This window comes from Coptis chinensis, chromosome 6, assembly GCF_015680905.1.
Source record: "Coptis chinensis isolate HL-2020 chromosome 6, ASM1568090v1, whole genome shotgun sequence".
In the NCBI taxonomy this organism is placed as follows: Eukaryota; Viridiplantae; Streptophyta; class Magnoliopsida; order Ranunculales; family Ranunculaceae; genus Coptis; species Coptis chinensis.
The window spans coordinates 51507501-51523553 of record NC_141461.1 but is presented as its reverse complement, the minus strand read 5'-3'; the positions used below and the strand labels follow the sequence as shown (position 1 = coordinate 51523553).

The window sequence follows — 16053 nt, the reverse complement described above, 5'->3', positions numbered from 1 at the left end:
CTCTGCCTTGCATAGCCTGCCAAATCTATTAGAAATATCCTAACATTGATTGAGTAAGAGCACTCAAAACACAGATGAGTTGATGTTTCAACTTCTCGCCAGCAAAGCACACATATGTCTGAGTTAATGACAGAGGTCACCCATCCTAGTACTACTCTCACCCAAACACGCTTAACTATGGAGTTCTTATGGGATCCACTGCATTAGTGCTGATATAATCACACCCGAAAGTATTGGGGTTTTATTTGTATTTGACCTAACTCATTTTCGAACTTACTCCAATTTTTAAATCGAAACAAACCTAGCTTTTTAATTTAAAATAAATAAAATTTTTTTATTTTTTTTTACTTTTTAAAAAAAAAACCTCAGATTTTTTTTTCAAAAAAAAGAAATTACAAAGAGGGGTACAACACGAGGACTTCCCAAGCAGTCAACCATCCTAGTACTACTGTCACCCAAGCATGTTTAACTGCGGAGTTCTGATGGTATCCAGTGAATTAGTGCTGGTATGATCGCACCCGAAAGTATTGAGGTTTTAATTGTATTTGACCCAACTTATGTTGGAACTTACTCCCATTTTTAAATCGAAACAAACCTCGCCATTTTTTTTTTTTAAAAAAAAAAAATTTTTATTTTTTTTTTTTTTTTTAAATTGAAGCAAACCTTTTTTTTTAAAAAAAAAAATTCAAAATAGGGGTGCAACACGAGGACTTCCCGTGAGGTCATCCATCCTAGACTACTACTCTCGCCAAGCACGCTTTTAATCATGGAGTTCTAATGGGATCCAGGTGCATTAGTGCCGGTATGATCGCACCGAAAATAAAGGGGTTTTATTTATATTTCACCAACTCATGTTCGAACTTACTTTCATTTTAAATTGAAACAAACCTTACTTTTTTTTTTTTTTTTTTTTTAAAAAAATTGACCCAACTTTTTACTCCCATTTTTAAATTTCGGTTTTTTTTTTGTTTTTAAAAAAATTACAAAAGAAGGATGCAACACAAGGACTTCCCAAGAGGTCACCCATCCTAGTACTACTCTAACTTAAGCACGCTTTTTACTCAAGGGTTCTGATGGGATCCGGTGCATTAGTGTTGGTATGATCGCACCTCCAAATAAAGGGTTTTATTTATATTTGGCTTAACTCATGTTCGAACTTATTCCTATTTTAAATCAAACAAACATCGCTTTTTTTTAAATTTTTTTTAAAAAAAAATTTTTTTTTTTTTTTAAATTTTTTTTTTTTTTTTAAAAAAAAAAAAATCCAAAATAGGGGTGTAACATGAGGACTTCCCAGAGGTCACCACCCATCCTAGTACTAGTCTCGCTTAAGCACGCTTTAATCAAACGGAGTTCGATGGGATCCGGTGCATTAGTGCTTTGGTATGATCGCACCATAAAATAAAGGTTTTGTTTGTATTTGATTAACTAATGTTTGAACTTTTACTCCTATTTTTAAATCGAAACAAACCTCGGCATTTTTTATTTTTTATTTTTTTTTTAAAAAATTTACTCTCATTTTTATATCGTAACAAACCTCCTATTTTTTTTAAAAAAAATAAAAAAATTTATAAAAAACTTAAACTCATGTTTTTTTTTTTTTAAATTTTTTATTTTTTTATTTTTTTTAAAAAAAAAATTGCAAAATAGGGGTGCAACACGAGGACTTCCCAAGAGGTCACCCATCCTAGTACTACTCTCGCCCAAGCACGCTTTTAACTCATGGAGTTCTCACGGGATCCGTGCATTAGTGCAGCTATGATCGCACCCGAAAATAAAGCGGTTTTATTTATTTTTTGGCCTTAACTCATGTTTGAACTTACTCCTATTTTAAATCAAAACAAACCTCGGCATTTTTTATTTTTTTTTTTTTTTTTTTTTTTTTCCCAAAAAAACCTTTTTCAAAAAATAAATAAAATAAAAAATGCAAAAGAGGGGACTTCATGAGGACTTCCCAGGAGGTCACCCATCCTAGTACTACTCTCGCTCAAGCACGCTTAACTGCGGAGTTCTGATGGGATCCGGTGCATTAGTGCTTTGGTATGATCGCACCCGAAAATAAAGCGGTTTTATTTATATTTGGCTTAACTCATGTTCGAACTTACTCCCATTTTTAAATCGAAACAAACCTCACATTTTTTATTTTTTATTTTTTAAAATAAAAAAATTTTGACCCAATTCATGTCGACACTTTTTTTTAAATTTTTTTTTTAAAAAAAAAAATTGCAAAATAGGGGCAACACGAGGACTTCCTAAGAGGTCACCCATCCTAATACTACTTTTAAGCACGCTCATGTTAACTTACTTCCTATTTTATCCGTTGCATTACCTCTTTTTATGATCTATTTTTTATTTTTTTTTAAAAAATTGTATTTGACCCAACTCATGTTCGAACACCCATCCTAGTATTACATTTTTAAATAGAAACAAACCGGCAAGCTTTTATTTTTTTAAAATTAAATAAAAATTTGACTTAACTCATGTTCGAACTTTTTATTTTTTCAAAACAAACCTATTTTTTTTTTTATTTTTTTTTTTTTTAAAAAATTGCAAAATAGGGGTGCAACACGAGGACTTCCTGTGAGGTCACCCATCCTAATACTAATCTCTCCCAAGCACGCTTTTAATCATGGAGTTCTCGATGGGATCCGCATTATTAGTGCCGGTATGATCGCGCACCTAAAAAATAAAGGGTTTTATTTATATTTGGCTTAACTCATGTTCGAACTTACTCCTATTTTTAAATCAAAACAAACCTCTTTTTTTTTTTTTTTAGAAAATAAATTTTTTATTTTTTTTTTTTTTTTTTTTTTTTTTTGCAAAAAAAAATGGGTGCAACACGAGGACTTCCTAGGAGGTCACCCATCCTAGTACTACTCTCTCACAAGCACGCTTAAATCGTGGAGTTCTGGAATGGGATCCGGTGCATTAGTGCTGGTATGATCGCACCCGAAAATAAAGCGGTTTTATTTATATTTGGCTTAACTCATGTTCGAACTTACTCCTATTTTTAAATCGAAACAAACCTCATTTTTTTTTTTTATTTATTTTTTATTTTTTTTTTTTTTAAAAAAATTGCAAAATAGGGGTGCAACACGAGGACTTCCCAGGAGGTCACCCATCCTAGTACTACTCTCGCCCAAGCACGCTTAACTGCCGGAGTTTTGATGGGATCCGGCATTAGTGGTTGGTATGATCGCACCCAAAAATAAAAAAATTATTTATATTTTATTTATATTTACTCTTTTAAAATCAAACAAACCCGCTTTTTTTTTTTTTTTTAAAATTTTTAAATCGAAACAAACCTTCGTTTTTACTTTTTTTTTTATTTAAACAAACCTTTTTTTTTTTTTTCAAAAAAAAAAATTTGCAAATGAGGGTGCAACACGAGGACTTCCTAGAGGTCACCCATCCTAGTACTACTCTCGCCAAAGCACGCTTTAACCTCACTAATCGAGTTCATTTGGGATCCGTGCATTAGTCTTTGGTATGATCGCACCCGAAATAAAGCGGTTTTATTTATATTTGGCTTAACTCATGTTCAACTTACTCCTATTTTTAAATCAAACAAACCTCTTTTTTTTTATTTTTAAAATAAAAATTTGATTTTTTTTTTTTTTTTAATTTTTTTTTTTTTTTTTTTTTAAAAAATTGCAAAATAGGGGTGCAACACGAGGACTTCCTGTGAGAGGTCACCCATCCTAGTACTACTCTCGCCAAAAGCACGCTTTAATCATGGAGTTCTCATGGGATCCGGTGCATTAGTCCCGGGTATGATCGCATCTCTAAAAATAAAGCGGTTTTATTTATATTTGGCTTAACTCATGTTCGAACTTACTCCTATTTTTAAATCGAAACAAACCTCGGCATTTTTTATTTTTTTTTTTTTTTTAAAAAAAAATTGCAAAATAGGGGTGCAACACGAGGACTTCCCAGGAGGTCACCCATCCTAGTACTACTCTCGCCCAAGCACGCTTAACTCATGGAGTTCATGGGATCCGGTGCATTAGTGCTGGTATGATCGCACCCGAAAATAAAGCGGTTTTATTTATATTTGGCTTAACTCATGTTCGAACTTACTCCTATTTTAAATCGAAACAAACCTCGGCATTTTTTATTTTTTTATTTTTTTTAAAAAAAAAATTGCAAAATAGGGGTGCAACACGAGGACTTCCCAGGAGGTCACCCATCCTAGTACTACTCTCGCCCAAGCACGCTTAACTGCGGAGTTCTGATGGGATCCGGTGCATTAGTGCTTATATGATCCGTAAAATAAATGGGTTTTTATTTATATTTGGCTTAACTCATGTTCGAACTTACAATTTTAAATCAAACAAACCCGGTTTTTTTTTATTTAAAAAAAAAACCTTATGTTCGAACTTACTTATTTTTTTTTTTTAAACCTTTTTTTTTTTTTTTTTTTTTTTTTAAAAATTGCAAAATAGGGTGCAACACGAGGACTTCCCAGGAGGTCACCCATCCTAGTACTACTCTCGCCCAAGCACGCTTAACTGTGGAGTTCTGATGGGATCCGGTGCATTAGTGCTGGTATGATCGCACCCGGAAATAAAGCGGTTTTATTTATATTTGGCTTAACTCATGTTCGAACTTACTTCAATTTTTAAATCGAAACAAACCTAGGCATTTTTTTTTTATTTTTTTTTTTTTTTTAAAAAAAAAAAAAAATAGGGTGCAACACGAGGACTTCCCAGGAGGTCACCCATCCTAGTACTACTCTCGCCCAAGCACGCTTAACTGCGGAGTTCTGATGGGATCCGGTGCATTAGTGCTGGTATGATCGCACCCGAAAATAAAGCGGTTTTATTTATATTTGGCTTAACTCATGTTCGAACTTACTCCTATTTTTAAATCGAAACAAACCTCGGCATTTTTTATTTTTTTATTTTTTTTTTTTAATTTTTTTTTTTTATTTTTTATTTTTTTTTTTTTAAAAATTGCAAAATAGTACTTTCTTTTTAAAAAGCAAACAATAAAAATTTGAAAAAGATGGGATCCAACATTAGGACTTCCTGATGATCGCACCCAAAATAAAGCGGTTTTATTTATATTTGGCTTAACTCATGTTCAAATTACTTAGTATTTTAAATCAAAACAAACCTCGAATTTTTTTTTTTTATTTTTTTTTTTTTTTTTTTTTTGTTGCAAAAAATACTGCAACACGAAAATTCCCTGTGAGGTCACCCATCCTAGTACTTTTTTTTTCAAAACGCTTTAAAATTTGAGTTCTTGGAATCCGGTGCATTAGTGCCGGAAATGATCGCACCCAAAATAAATAAAAAAAGAATTTATATTTTTGCTTAACTCATGTTCAACTTACTTTATTTTTAAATCAAAACAAACCTCGGCATTTTTTTTTTTTTTTTTTTTAAAAAAAAAATGCAAAAATAGGGTGCAACACGAGGACTTCCCAGGAGGTCACCCATCCTAGTACTACTCTCGCCCAAGCACGCTTAACTGCGGAGTTCTGATGGGATCCGGTGCATTAGTGCTGGTATGATCGCACCCAAAAATAAAGCGGTTTTATTTATATTTGGCTTAACTCATGTTCGAACTTGACTCCTATTTTTAAATCGAAACAAACCTCGGCATTTTTTTTTTTTTTTTTTTTTTTTTTTTTTTTTTTTTAAAAAATTGCAAAATAGGGGTGCAACACGAGGACTTCCCAGGAGGTCACCCATCCTAGTACTACTCTCGCCAAGCACGCTTAACCATGGAGTTCTGATGGGATCCGGTGCATTAGTGCTGGTATGATCGCACCCGAAAATATAAAGCGGTTTTTTTATTTATTTGGCTTAACTCATGTTCGAACTTACTCCTATTTTTTTATCGAAACAAACCTTTTTTTTTTTTTTTTTTTTTTTTTTTTTTAAAAAATTGCAAAATAGGGTGCAACACGAGGACTTCCCAGAGGTCACCCATCCTAGTACTACTCTCAAGCAAGCACGCTTTAATCATGGAGAGTTCAATGGGATCCGGTGCATTAGTGCCGGTATGATCGCACCCGAAATAAATGTTTTTTTTATTATATTCATGTTTTAACTCTCCCATTTTCAATCTTAAAACCTCTTTTTTTTTTTTTTTTTTTTTTAAAATAAAAAAAAACCTTTGACTTTTTTTTTTTTTTTTTTTTTTTTTTTTTTTTTTTTTTGCAAAATAGGGGTGCAACACGAGGACTTCCTAGGAGGTCACCCATCCTAGTACTACTCTCGCCCAAGCACGCTTTTAATCAAACAGTTCATGGGATCCGGTTTTTTAGTGCTTTTTAAAAATGATCGCACCCGAAAATAAAGCGGTTTTATTTATATTTGGCTTAACTCATGTTCGAACTTACTCCTATTTTTAAATCCGAACAAACCCATTTTTTTTTTTCAAAAAAATAAAATTTAAAAATTTTTTTTATTTTCAACTTTTTTTTTTTTTTAATTTTTTTTTTTTTTTTTAAAAAAAAAAAATTGCAAAATAGGGGTGCAACACGAGGACTTCCCAGGAGGTCACCCATCCTAGTACTACTCTCGCCCAAGCACGCTTAACTGCGGAGTTCTGATGGGATCCGGTGCATTAGTGCTGGTATGATCGCACCCGAAAATAAAGGTTTTTTTATATTTTTGCTTAACTCATGTTCAACTTACTCCTATTTTTAAATCGAAACAAACCTTGGTTTTTTTTATTTTTTTTTTTTTTTTTTTTTTTTTTTTTTTTTTTAAAAAAAAAAATAGGGGTGCAACACGAGGACTTCTTCCAGAGGTCACCCATCCTAGTACTACTCTCAAGCACACGCTTTAATCATGGAGTTCTGATGGGATCCGGTACATTAGTGCTGCTATGATCGCACCCGAAAATAAAGTGTTTTTTTATTTATTTTGGCTTAACTCATGTTCAACTTACTCCTATTTTTAAATCAAAACAAACCTTTTTTTTTTTTTTTTTTTTTTTTTTTTTTTTTTTTTAAAAAATTGCAAAATAGGGTGCAACACGAGGACTTCCCTGGGAGGTCACCCATCCTAGTACTACTCTCGCCAAGCACGCTTTTAATCCTGAGTTCTGATGGGATCCGGTGCATTAGTGCTGGTATGATCGCACCCGAAAATAAAGCGGTTTTATTTATATTTGGCTTAACTCATGTTCGAAACTTACTCCTATTTTTTTTTAATCAAACAAACCTCGGCATTTTTTTTTTTTTTTTTTTGTTTTTTTAAAAAAAAAAATTGCAAAATAGCAACACACACGAGGACTTCCTGTGAGGGTCACCCATCCTAGTACTACTTCTCGCCAAGCACGCTTTTAATCATGGAGAGTTCAAATGGGATCCGGTGCATTAGTGCCGGTATGATCGCACCCGAAAATAAAGCGGTTTTTTTTATATTTGGCTTAAACTCATGTTCAACTTACTCCTATTTTTTAAATCAAAACAAACCTATATTTTTTTTTTTTTTTTTTTTTTTTTTTAATTTTAAAAAAATTATTTTTATTTTTAAAATTGAGGTCACCCATCCTAGAAAAAGAGTTGTCACCCATACAAATAAAACCCCATTACATCCCAAAGCACGCTTTAATCCGAGAGTTCATGGGATCCGGATCCCATTAGTGCCGGTATGATCGCATTTAAAAAAAAAAAATTTTTTATTTATATTTTGGCTTAACTCATGTTCGAACTTATATTTTAATTTTTTTAAAAAAAAAAACAAACCTTGTTTTTTTTTTTTTTTTTTATTTTTTTTTTTTTTTTTTTTTTTTTTAAAAATTGCAAAATAAAAACACCAGGACTTCCCGTGAGGTCACCCATCCTAGTACTACTTTTTCGCCCAAGCACGCTTTTAATTAAAGCGAGTTCATGGGATCCGGCATTAGTGCCGGGTGATCGCATCCAAAAATAAAAGCGGTTTTATTTATTTTTAATTTTTTTAACTCATGTTCGAACTTACTTTTTATATTTTTAAATCGAAAACAAACCTTTTATTTTTTTTTTTTTTTTTTTTTTTTTTTTTTTTTTTAAAATAAATGCAAAAACGAAGGATTCCATCACCCATCATACTAATACTTGGATCCCATCAACTCCTAGTATTACCGATGAGGATTATGAGGTCACCCATTATGATTGACCTCCAAGGGAATTAATCTGATGTTGATCCGGATCCGTGCAATTTTTTATGATTTTTATTTAAAAAATAAAACTTTTTTATTTTTTATTTATATTTTTTAAAATTAACTCATGTTCAACTTATTTGGGGTCATTTTTAAATCTAAACACAAACCTCGGCATTTTTTATTTTTTATTTTTTTTTTTTTTTTTTTTTGCAAAATAGGTGCAACACGAGGACTTCCTAGAGGTCACCCATCCTAGTACTACTTATTTTTAAATCAAAACAAGCACGCTTTTAATTTTTTTTTTTTTGGGATCCCGTGCATTATTAGTGTTTGTATGATCGCATCCAAAAATAAAAATAAAGTTTTTTATTTATATTTGGCTTAACTCATGTTCAACTTACTCCTATTTTTCAAAACAAAACAAAACAAACCTATTTTTTTTTTTTTTTTTATTTTTTTTATTTTTTTTTTTAAAAAAAAATGCAAAATAGGGTGCAACACGAGGACTTCCTGTGAGGTCACCCATCCTAGTACTACTCTCTCCAAGCACGCTTTAATCATGGAGTTCTCGATGGGATCCGTGCATTAGTGTTGGTATATGATCGCACCAAAAATAGCGGTTTTTATTTATATTTGGCTTAACTCATGTTCGAACTTACTCCTATTTTTAATCGAAACAAACCTCATTTTTTATTTTTTATTTTTTTTTTTTTTTTTTTTTTTTTTTAAATTTTAAAAAAAAACACAAAACACCCGGAGGACTCCCATCCTAGGTCACCCATCCTAGTACTACTCTCGCCCAAGCACGCTTAACTGCGGAGTTCTGATGGGATCCGGTGCATTAGTGCTGGTATGATCGCACCCGAAAATAAAGCGGTTTTATTTATATTTGGCTTAACTCATGTTCGAACTTACTCCTATTTTTAAATCGAAACAAACCTCGGCATTTTTTATTTTTTTATTTTTTTTTTTTTTTTTTTTAAAAAAAATTGCAAAATAGGGGTGCAACACGAGGACTTCCTAGGAGGTCACCCATCCTAGTACTACTCTCGTCCTAAGCACGCTTTAACTGAGGAGTTCTGATGGGATCCGGTGCATTAGTGCTGGTATGATCGCACCCAAAATAAAGCGTTTTTTTTTATATTTTGGCTTAACTCATGTTCAACTTACTCCTATTTTTAAATCGAAACAAACCTCGGCATTTTTTTTTTTTTTTTTTTTTTTTTTTTTTTAAAAAAATTGCAAAATAGGGGTGCAACACGAGGACTTCCCAGGAGGTCACCCATCCTAGTACTACTTTCGCCCAAGCACGCTTTTAATCATGGAGTTCTCGATGGGATCCGCATTAGTGCCGGTATGATCGCATCCACCAAATATAAGCGGTTTTTTTTATATTTGGCTTAACTCATGTTCGAACTTACTCCTATTTTAAATCGAAACAAACCTTTATTTTTTTTTTTATTTTTTTTTTTTTTTTTTTTTTAAAAAATTGCAAAATAAATGGGTGCAACACGAGGACTTCCCAGGAGGTCACCCATCCTAGTACTACTCTCGCCCAAGCACGCTTAACTGCGGAGTTCTGATGGGATCCGGTGCATTAGTGCTGGTATGATCGCACCCGAAAATATAGCGGTTTTATTTATATTTGGCTTAACTCATGTTCAACTTACTCCTATTTTTAAATCAAAACAAACTCGGCATTTTTTTTTTTTTTTTTTTTTTTTTTTTTTAAAAAAAATTGCAAAAAATAGGTGCAACACGAGGACTTCCCAGGAGGTCACCCATCCTAGTACTACTCTCGCCCAAGCACGCTTAACTGCGGAGTTCTGATGGGATCCGGTGCATTAGTGCTGGTATGATCGCACCCGAAAATATAGCGGTTTTATTTATATTTGGCTTAACTCATGTTCGAACTTACTTCAATTTTTAAATCGAAACAAACCTAGGCATTTTTTATTTTTTTATTTATTTTTTTTAAAAAAAATTGCAAAATAGGGGTGCAACACGAGGACTTCCCAGGAGGTCACCCATCCTAGTACTACTCTCGCCCAAGCACGCTTAACTGCGGAGTTCTGATGGGATCCGTGCATTAGTGCTGTATGATCGCACCCGAAAATAAAAGCGGTTTTATTTATATTTGGCTTAACTCATGTTCGAACTTACTCCTATTTTTAAATCGAAACAAACCTCTTTTTTTTTTTTTTTTTTTTTTTTTTTTTTTTTTAAAAAAAAAAAAATGCAACACGAGGACTTCCTCGTGAGGGTCACCCATCCTAGTACTACTCTCGCCAAAGCACGCTTTAATCAAGGAGTTCGATGGGATCCGGTGCATTAGTGCTGGTATGATCGCACCCGAAAATAAAGCGGTTTTTTTTTTATATTTGCTTAACTCATGTTCGAACTTACTCCTATTTTTAAATCGAAACAAACCTCGGCATTTTTTATTTTTTTTTTTTTTTTTAAAAAAAATTGCAAAATAGGGGTGCAACACGAGGACTTCCCAGGTCACCCATCCTAGTACTACTCTCGCCCAAGCACGCTTAACTGCGGAGTTCTGATGGGATCCGGTGCATTAGTGCTGGTATGATCGCACCCGAAAATAAAGCGGTTTTATTTATATTTGGCTTAACTCATGTTCGAACTTACTCCTATTTTTTTAATCGAAACAAACCTCGCATTTTTTTTTTTTTTTTTTTTTTTTTTTTTTTTTTTTGTTTTTTAAAAAAAATTGCAAAATAGGGCAACACGAGGGACTTCCTGTGAGGTCACCCATCCTAGTACTACTACTACCTTCAAGCACGCTTTAAATCAAGGAGTTCATGGGATCCGGTGCATTAGTGCCATGATCGCACCCGAAAATAAAGCGGTTTTATTTATATTTGGCTTAACTCATGTTCGAACTTACTCCTATTTTTAAATCGAAACAAACCTCGGCATTTTTTTTTTTTTTTATTTTTTTTTTAAAAAAAATTGCAAAAAAATTGCAAAATAATAGGTGCAACACGAGGACTTCCTGTGAGGTCACCCATCCTAGTACTACTCTCGCCAAGCACGCTTTAATCAAGGAGTTCATGGGATCCGCATTTAGTGCTTTGGTATGATCGCACCCGAAAATAAAGCGGTTTTATTTATATTTGGCTTAACTCATGTTCGAACTTACTCCTATTTTTAAATCGAAACAAACCTCGGCATTTTTTTTTTTTTTTTTTTAAAAAAAAATTGCAAAATAGGGTGCAACACGAGGACTTCCTGTGAGGTCACCCATCCTAGTACTACTCTCCCAAGCACGCTTTAATCATGAGTTCGATGGGATCCGTGCATTTAGTGCCGGTATGATCGCATCCCAAAATAAAGCGTTTTTTTATATTTGGCTTAACTCATGTTCAACTTACTCCTATTTTTTAAATCAAACAAACCTCGCTCATTTTTTTTATTTTTTTTTTTTTTTTTTTTTAAAAAAATTGCAAAATAGGGGGTGCAACACGAGGACTTCCTGTGAGGTCACCCATCCTAGTACTACTCTCGCCAAGCACGCTTTAATCAAGGAGTTCATGGGATCCGGTGCATTAGTGTCGTATGATCGCACCCGAAAATAAAGCGGTTTTATTTATATTTGGCTTAACTCATGTTCGAACTTACTCCTATTTTAAAATCGAAACAAACCTCGGCATTTTTTATTTTTTTTTTTTTTTTTTTTTTTTTTAAAAAAAAAAAAAACGAACACGAGAGGACCCCTTGAGGTCACCCATCCTAGTACTACTCTCGCCCAAGCACGCTTAACTGCGGAGTTCTGATGGGATCCGGTGCATTAGTGCTGGTATGATCGCACCCGAAAATAAAGCGGTTTTATTTATATTTGGCTTAACTCATGTTCGAACTTACTCCTATTTTTAAATCGAAACAAACCTCGGCATTTTTTATTTTTTTATTTTTTTTAAAAAAAAAATTGCAAAATAGGGGTGCAACACGAGGACTTCCCAGGAGGTCACCCATCCTAGTACTACTCGCCCAAGCACGCTTTAATCATGGAGTTCTCATGGATCCGTCCGCATTAGTGCTTGGTATGATCGCACTCAAAATATAAAGCGGTTTTTTATTTATATTTGGCTTTAACTCATGTTCGAACTTACCTATTTTTTTAAATCGAAACAAAACCTCGCATTTTTTTTTTTTTTTTTTTTTTTTTTTTTTTTTAAAAAATTGCAAAATGCAACAACACGAGGACTTCCCAGGAGGTCACCCATCCTAGTACTACTCTCGCCAAAGCACGCTTAACTGCGGAGTTCTGATGGGATCCGGTGCATTAGTGCTGGTATGATCGCACCCGAAAATAAAGCGGTTTTATTTATATTTGGCTTAACTCATGTTCGAACTTACTCCTATTTTTAAATCGAAACAAACCTCGGCATTTTTTATTTTTTTATTTTTTTTTTTTTTTTAAAAAATTGCAAAATAGGGGTGCAACACGAGGACTTCCCAGAGGTCACCCATCCTAGTACTACTCTCGCCCAAGCACGCTTAAATGCGGAGTTCTGATGGGATCCGGTGCATTAGTGCTGGTATGATCGCACCAAAATAAAGCGGTTTTTATTTATATTTGGCTTAACTCATGTTCGAACTTACTCCTATTTTTAAATCGAAACAAACCTCGGCATTTTTTATTTTTTTATTTTTTTTTTTTTTTTTTTTAAAAAAAATTGCAAAATAGGGGTGCAACACGAGGACTTCCCAGGAGGTCACCCATCCTAGTACTACTCTCGCCCAAGCACGCTTAACTCATGGAGTTCTGATGGGATCCGGTGCATTAGTGCTGGTATGATCGCACACGAAAATAGCGTTTTTATTTATATTTGGCTTAACTCATGTTCGAACTTACTCCTATTTTTAAATCGAAACAAACCTCGCATTTTTTTTTTTTTATTTTTTTTTTAAAAAAAAAAAAAAAAAAATTGCAAAATAAATGCAACACGAGGACTTCCTGTGAGGTCACCCATCCTAGTACTACTCTCGCCAAAGCACGCTTTAAATCAAGGAGTTCTCGATGGGATCCGCATTAGTGCTTTGGTATGATCGCACCCAAAATAAAGCGGTTTTTATTTATATTTGGCTTAACTCATGTTCAACTTACTCCTATTTTTTTAATCGAAACAAACCTCGGCATTTTTTTATTTTTTTTATTTTTTTTTTTTTAAAAATTTTTTTTTAATAAAAATGCAACACGAACACGACTTCCTGTGAGGTCACCCATCCTAGTACTACTCTCGCCAAGCACGCTTTAATCAAGGAGTTCATGGGATCCGCATTTAGTGCCGGTATGATCGCATCTCGAAAAAAAAATAAAGCGGTTTTTATTTTATATTTAATAACTCATGTTCAAACTTTTTTAAATTCTATTTTTAAATTGCAAAATAACTTTATTTTTTTTTTTTTGATTCGACCTTTTTTTTTTTTATTTTTTTTTTTTTTTTTAAAAAACAAACCTTTTTTTTTTTTTTTTTTTTTTTTGCAAAAAATAGGGTGCAAACACGAGGACTTCCTGTGAGGTCACCCATCCTAGTACTACTCTCGCCAAGCACGCTTTTAATCATGGAGTTCACGATGGGATCCGTGCATTAGTCTTTGGTATGATCGCATCCCCAAAATAAAGCGTTTTATTTATATTTGGCTTAACTCATGTTCAACTTACTCCTATTTTTAAATCAAACAAACCTCGCATTTTTTTTTTTTTTTTTTTTTTTTTTTTTTTTTTTTTTTAAAATTGCAAAATAGGGTGCAACACGAGGGACTTCCTGTGAGGTCACCCATCCTAGTACTACTCAAGCACAAGCACGCTTTAATCAAGGAGTTCATGGGATCCGGTGCATTAGTGCCGGTATGATCGCACCCCTAAAAATAAAGCGTTTTTTATTTATATTTGGCTTAACTCATGTTCGAACTTACTCCTATTTTTAAATCAAACAAACCTCTCGGCATTTTTTTTTTTTTTTTTTTTTTTTTTTTAAAAAAAAAATTGCAAAATAGGGGTGCAACACGAGAGGACTTCCTGTGAGGTCACCCATCCTAGTACTACTCTCGCCAAAGCACGCTTTAATCATGAGTTCTCATGGGATCCGTGCATTAGTGCCGGTATGATCGCACCCCAAAATAAAAGCGTTTTTTTTTATATTTGGCTTAACTCATGTTCGAACTTACTCCTATTTTTAAATCAAAACAAACCTTTTTTTTTTTTTTTTTTTTTTTTTTTTTTTTTTTTTAAAAAATTGCAAAATAGGGGTGCAACACGAGGACTTCCCAGGAGGTCACCCATCCTAGTACTACTCTCGCCCAAGCACGCTTAACTGCGGAGTTCTGATGGGATCCGGTACATTAGTGCTGCTATGATCGCACCCGAAAATAAAGCGTTTTATTTATATTTGGCTTAACTCATGTTCGAACTTACTCCTATTTTTAAATCGAAACAAACCTCGGCATTTTTTTTTTTTATTTTTTTTTTTTTTTTTAAAAATTGCAAAATAGGGGTGCAACACGAGGACTTCCCGTGAGAGGTCACCCATCCTAGTACTACTCTCGCCCAAGCACGCTTTAATCATGGAGTTCTCATGGGATCCGTGCATTAGTGCCGTATGATCGCGCCCGAAAAAATAAAGCGGTTTTATTTATATTTGGCTTAACTCATGTTCGAACTTTTAAACTTACTCCTATTTTTAAATCAAACAAACCTTTTTTTTTTTATTTTTTTTTTTTTTTTTTTAAAAAAATTGCAAAATAGGGGTGCAACACGAGGACTTCCCAGGAGGTCACCCATCCTAGTACTACTCTTTCCCAAGCACGCTTTAATCATGAGTTCTCACGGGATCCGTGGCATTAGTGCTGGTATGATCGCACCCGAAAATATAGCGTTTTATTTTTATATTTGGCTTAACTCATGTTCGAACTTACTTCAATTTTTAAATCGAAACAAACCTAGGCATTTTTTATTTTTTTTTTTTTTTTTTTTTTTTTAAATTGCAAAATAGGGGTGCAACACGAGGACTTCCCAGGAGGTCACCCATCCTAGTACTACTCTCGCCAAGCACGCTTTAATCAGGAGAGTTCATGGGATCCGGTGCATTAGTGCCGGTATGATCGCACCCGAAAATATAGCGGTTTTATTTATATTTGGCTTTAACTCATGTTCGAACTTACTCCTATTTTTAAATCGAAACAAACCTCGCATTTTTTTTTTTTTTTTTTTTTTTTTTTTTATTTTTTTTTAAAAAATTGCAAAATAGGGTGCAAACACGAGGACTTCCTGTGAGGTCACCCCTAGTACTACTTCGCCTCAAGCACGCTTTTAATCATGAGTTCTCATGGGATCCGGTGCATTAGTGCTTTGGTATGATCGCGCACCAAAAATAAAGCTGTTTTATTTATATTTGGCTTAACTCATGTTCGAACTTACTCCTATTTTTAAATCAAAACAAACCTTTTTTTTTTTTTTTTTTTTTTTTTTTTTTTTTTAAAAAAAATGCAAAATAGGGGTGCAACACGAGGACTTCCTCCTGAGTCACCCATCCTAGTACTACTCTCGCCAAGCACGCTTTTAATCATGGAGTTCTGATGGGATCCGGTGCATTAGTGCTGGTATGATCGCACCCGAAAATAAAGCGGTTTTATTTATATTTGGCTTAACTCATGTTCGAACTTACTCCTATTTTTAAATCGAAACAAACCTCGGCATTTTTTATTTTTTTATTTTTTTAAAAAAAAAAATTGCAAAATAGGGGTGCAACACGAGGACTTCCCAGGAGGTCACCCATCCTAGTACTACTCTCGCCCAAGCACGCTTAACTGCGGAGTTCTGATGGGATCCGGTGCATTAGTGCTGGTATGATCGCACCCGAAAATAAAGCGGTTTTATTTATATTTGGCTTAACTCAGTGTAACTCATTTTCTTCAAACTTTTTT

At 33.6% G+C, this 16053-nt stretch overlaps 11 non-coding genes and 16 pseudogenes across 11 annotated transcripts; all 27 read right to left on the bottom strand.

The window, feature by feature from the left end:
• Positions 1-401: 401 nt before the first annotated feature.
• On the bottom strand, positions 402-520 carry LOC147493585 (5S ribosomal RNA; annotated as a pseudogene).
• Positions 521-1649: 1129 nt separating this feature from the next.
• On the bottom strand, positions 1650-1770 carry LOC147493584 (5S ribosomal RNA; annotated as a pseudogene).
• A 160-nt stretch (positions 1771-1930) lies between these two features.
• On the bottom strand, positions 1931-2054 carry LOC147493583 (5S ribosomal RNA; annotated as a pseudogene).
• Positions 2055-2829: 775 nt separating this feature from the next.
• On the bottom strand, positions 2830-2951 carry LOC147493582 (5S ribosomal RNA; annotated as a pseudogene).
• A 134-nt stretch (positions 2952-3085) lies between these two features.
• On the bottom strand, positions 3086-3204 carry LOC147493581 (5S ribosomal RNA; annotated as a pseudogene).
• A 707-nt stretch (positions 3205-3911) lies between these two features.
• Positions 3912-4029, bottom strand: LOC147493580 (5S ribosomal RNA; annotated as a pseudogene).
• Positions 4030-4153: 124 nt separating this feature from the next.
• LOC147493579 (5S ribosomal RNA) lies at positions 4154-4273 on the bottom strand (annotated as a pseudogene).
• A 170-nt stretch (positions 4274-4443) lies between these two features.
• On the bottom strand, positions 4444-4562 carry LOC147493578 (5S ribosomal RNA). The gene has a single exon (XR_015200514.1). It is a non-coding gene; the product is annotated as a 5S ribosomal RNA (ribosomal RNA).
• Positions 4563-4687: 125 nt separating this feature from the next.
• LOC147493577 (5S ribosomal RNA) lies at positions 4688-4806 on the bottom strand. The gene has a single exon (XR_015200592.1). It is a non-coding gene; the product is annotated as a 5S ribosomal RNA (ribosomal RNA).
• Positions 4807-5407: 601 nt separating this feature from the next.
• Positions 5408-5526, bottom strand: LOC147493576 (5S ribosomal RNA). The gene has a single exon (XR_015200583.1). It is a non-coding gene; the product is annotated as a 5S ribosomal RNA (ribosomal RNA).
• A 136-nt stretch (positions 5527-5662) lies between these two features.
• LOC147493575 (5S ribosomal RNA) lies at positions 5663-5780 on the bottom strand (annotated as a pseudogene).
• Positions 5781-6483: 703 nt separating this feature from the next.
• On the bottom strand, positions 6484-6602 carry LOC147493574 (5S ribosomal RNA). Its single transcript, XR_015200576.1, has one exon. It is a non-coding gene; the product is annotated as a 5S ribosomal RNA (ribosomal RNA).
• Positions 6603-6983: 381 nt separating this feature from the next.
• On the bottom strand, positions 6984-7103 carry LOC147493573 (5S ribosomal RNA; annotated as a pseudogene).
• A 1742-nt stretch (positions 7104-8845) lies between these two features.
• On the bottom strand, positions 8846-8970 carry LOC147493572 (5S ribosomal RNA; annotated as a pseudogene).
• A 135-nt stretch (positions 8971-9105) lies between these two features.
• On the bottom strand, positions 9106-9226 carry LOC147493571 (5S ribosomal RNA; annotated as a pseudogene).
• A 381-nt stretch (positions 9227-9607) lies between these two features.
• Positions 9608-9726, bottom strand: LOC147493570 (5S ribosomal RNA). The gene has a single exon (XR_015200603.1). It is a non-coding gene; the product is annotated as a 5S ribosomal RNA (ribosomal RNA).
• A 128-nt stretch (positions 9727-9854) lies between these two features.
• On the bottom strand, positions 9855-9973 carry LOC147493569 (5S ribosomal RNA). Its single transcript, XR_015200641.1, has one exon. It is a non-coding gene; the product is annotated as a 5S ribosomal RNA (ribosomal RNA).
• Positions 9974-10100: 127 nt separating this feature from the next.
• Positions 10101-10217, bottom strand: LOC147493568 (5S ribosomal RNA; annotated as a pseudogene).
• A 368-nt stretch (positions 10218-10585) lies between these two features.
• Positions 10586-10701, bottom strand: LOC147493567 (5S ribosomal RNA). The gene has a single exon (XR_015200527.1). It is a non-coding gene; the product is annotated as a 5S ribosomal RNA (ribosomal RNA).
• Positions 10702-11817: 1116 nt separating this feature from the next.
• LOC147493566 (5S ribosomal RNA) lies at positions 11818-11937 on the bottom strand (annotated as a pseudogene).
• Positions 11938-12310: 373 nt separating this feature from the next.
• On the bottom strand, positions 12311-12432 carry LOC147493565 (5S ribosomal RNA; annotated as a pseudogene).
• A 129-nt stretch (positions 12433-12561) lies between these two features.
• Positions 12562-12679, bottom strand: LOC147493564 (5S ribosomal RNA). Its single transcript, XR_015200540.1, has one exon. It is a non-coding gene; the product is annotated as a 5S ribosomal RNA (ribosomal RNA).
• Positions 12680-12813: 134 nt separating this feature from the next.
• LOC147493563 (5S ribosomal RNA) lies at positions 12814-12933 on the bottom strand. The gene has a single exon (XR_015200535.1). It is a non-coding gene; the product is annotated as a 5S ribosomal RNA (ribosomal RNA).
• Positions 12934-14376: 1443 nt separating this feature from the next.
• Positions 14377-14495, bottom strand: LOC147493562 (5S ribosomal RNA). Its single transcript, XR_015200524.1, has one exon. It is a non-coding gene; the product is annotated as a 5S ribosomal RNA (ribosomal RNA).
• Positions 14496-14874: 379 nt separating this feature from the next.
• LOC147493561 (5S ribosomal RNA) lies at positions 14875-14993 on the bottom strand (annotated as a pseudogene).
• A 128-nt stretch (positions 14994-15121) lies between these two features.
• Positions 15122-15239, bottom strand: LOC147493560 (5S ribosomal RNA; annotated as a pseudogene).
• A 629-nt stretch (positions 15240-15868) lies between these two features.
• On the bottom strand, positions 15869-15987 carry LOC147493559 (5S ribosomal RNA). Its single transcript, XR_015200575.1, has one exon. It is a non-coding gene; the product is annotated as a 5S ribosomal RNA (ribosomal RNA).
• Positions 15988-16053: the final 66 nt, after the last annotated feature.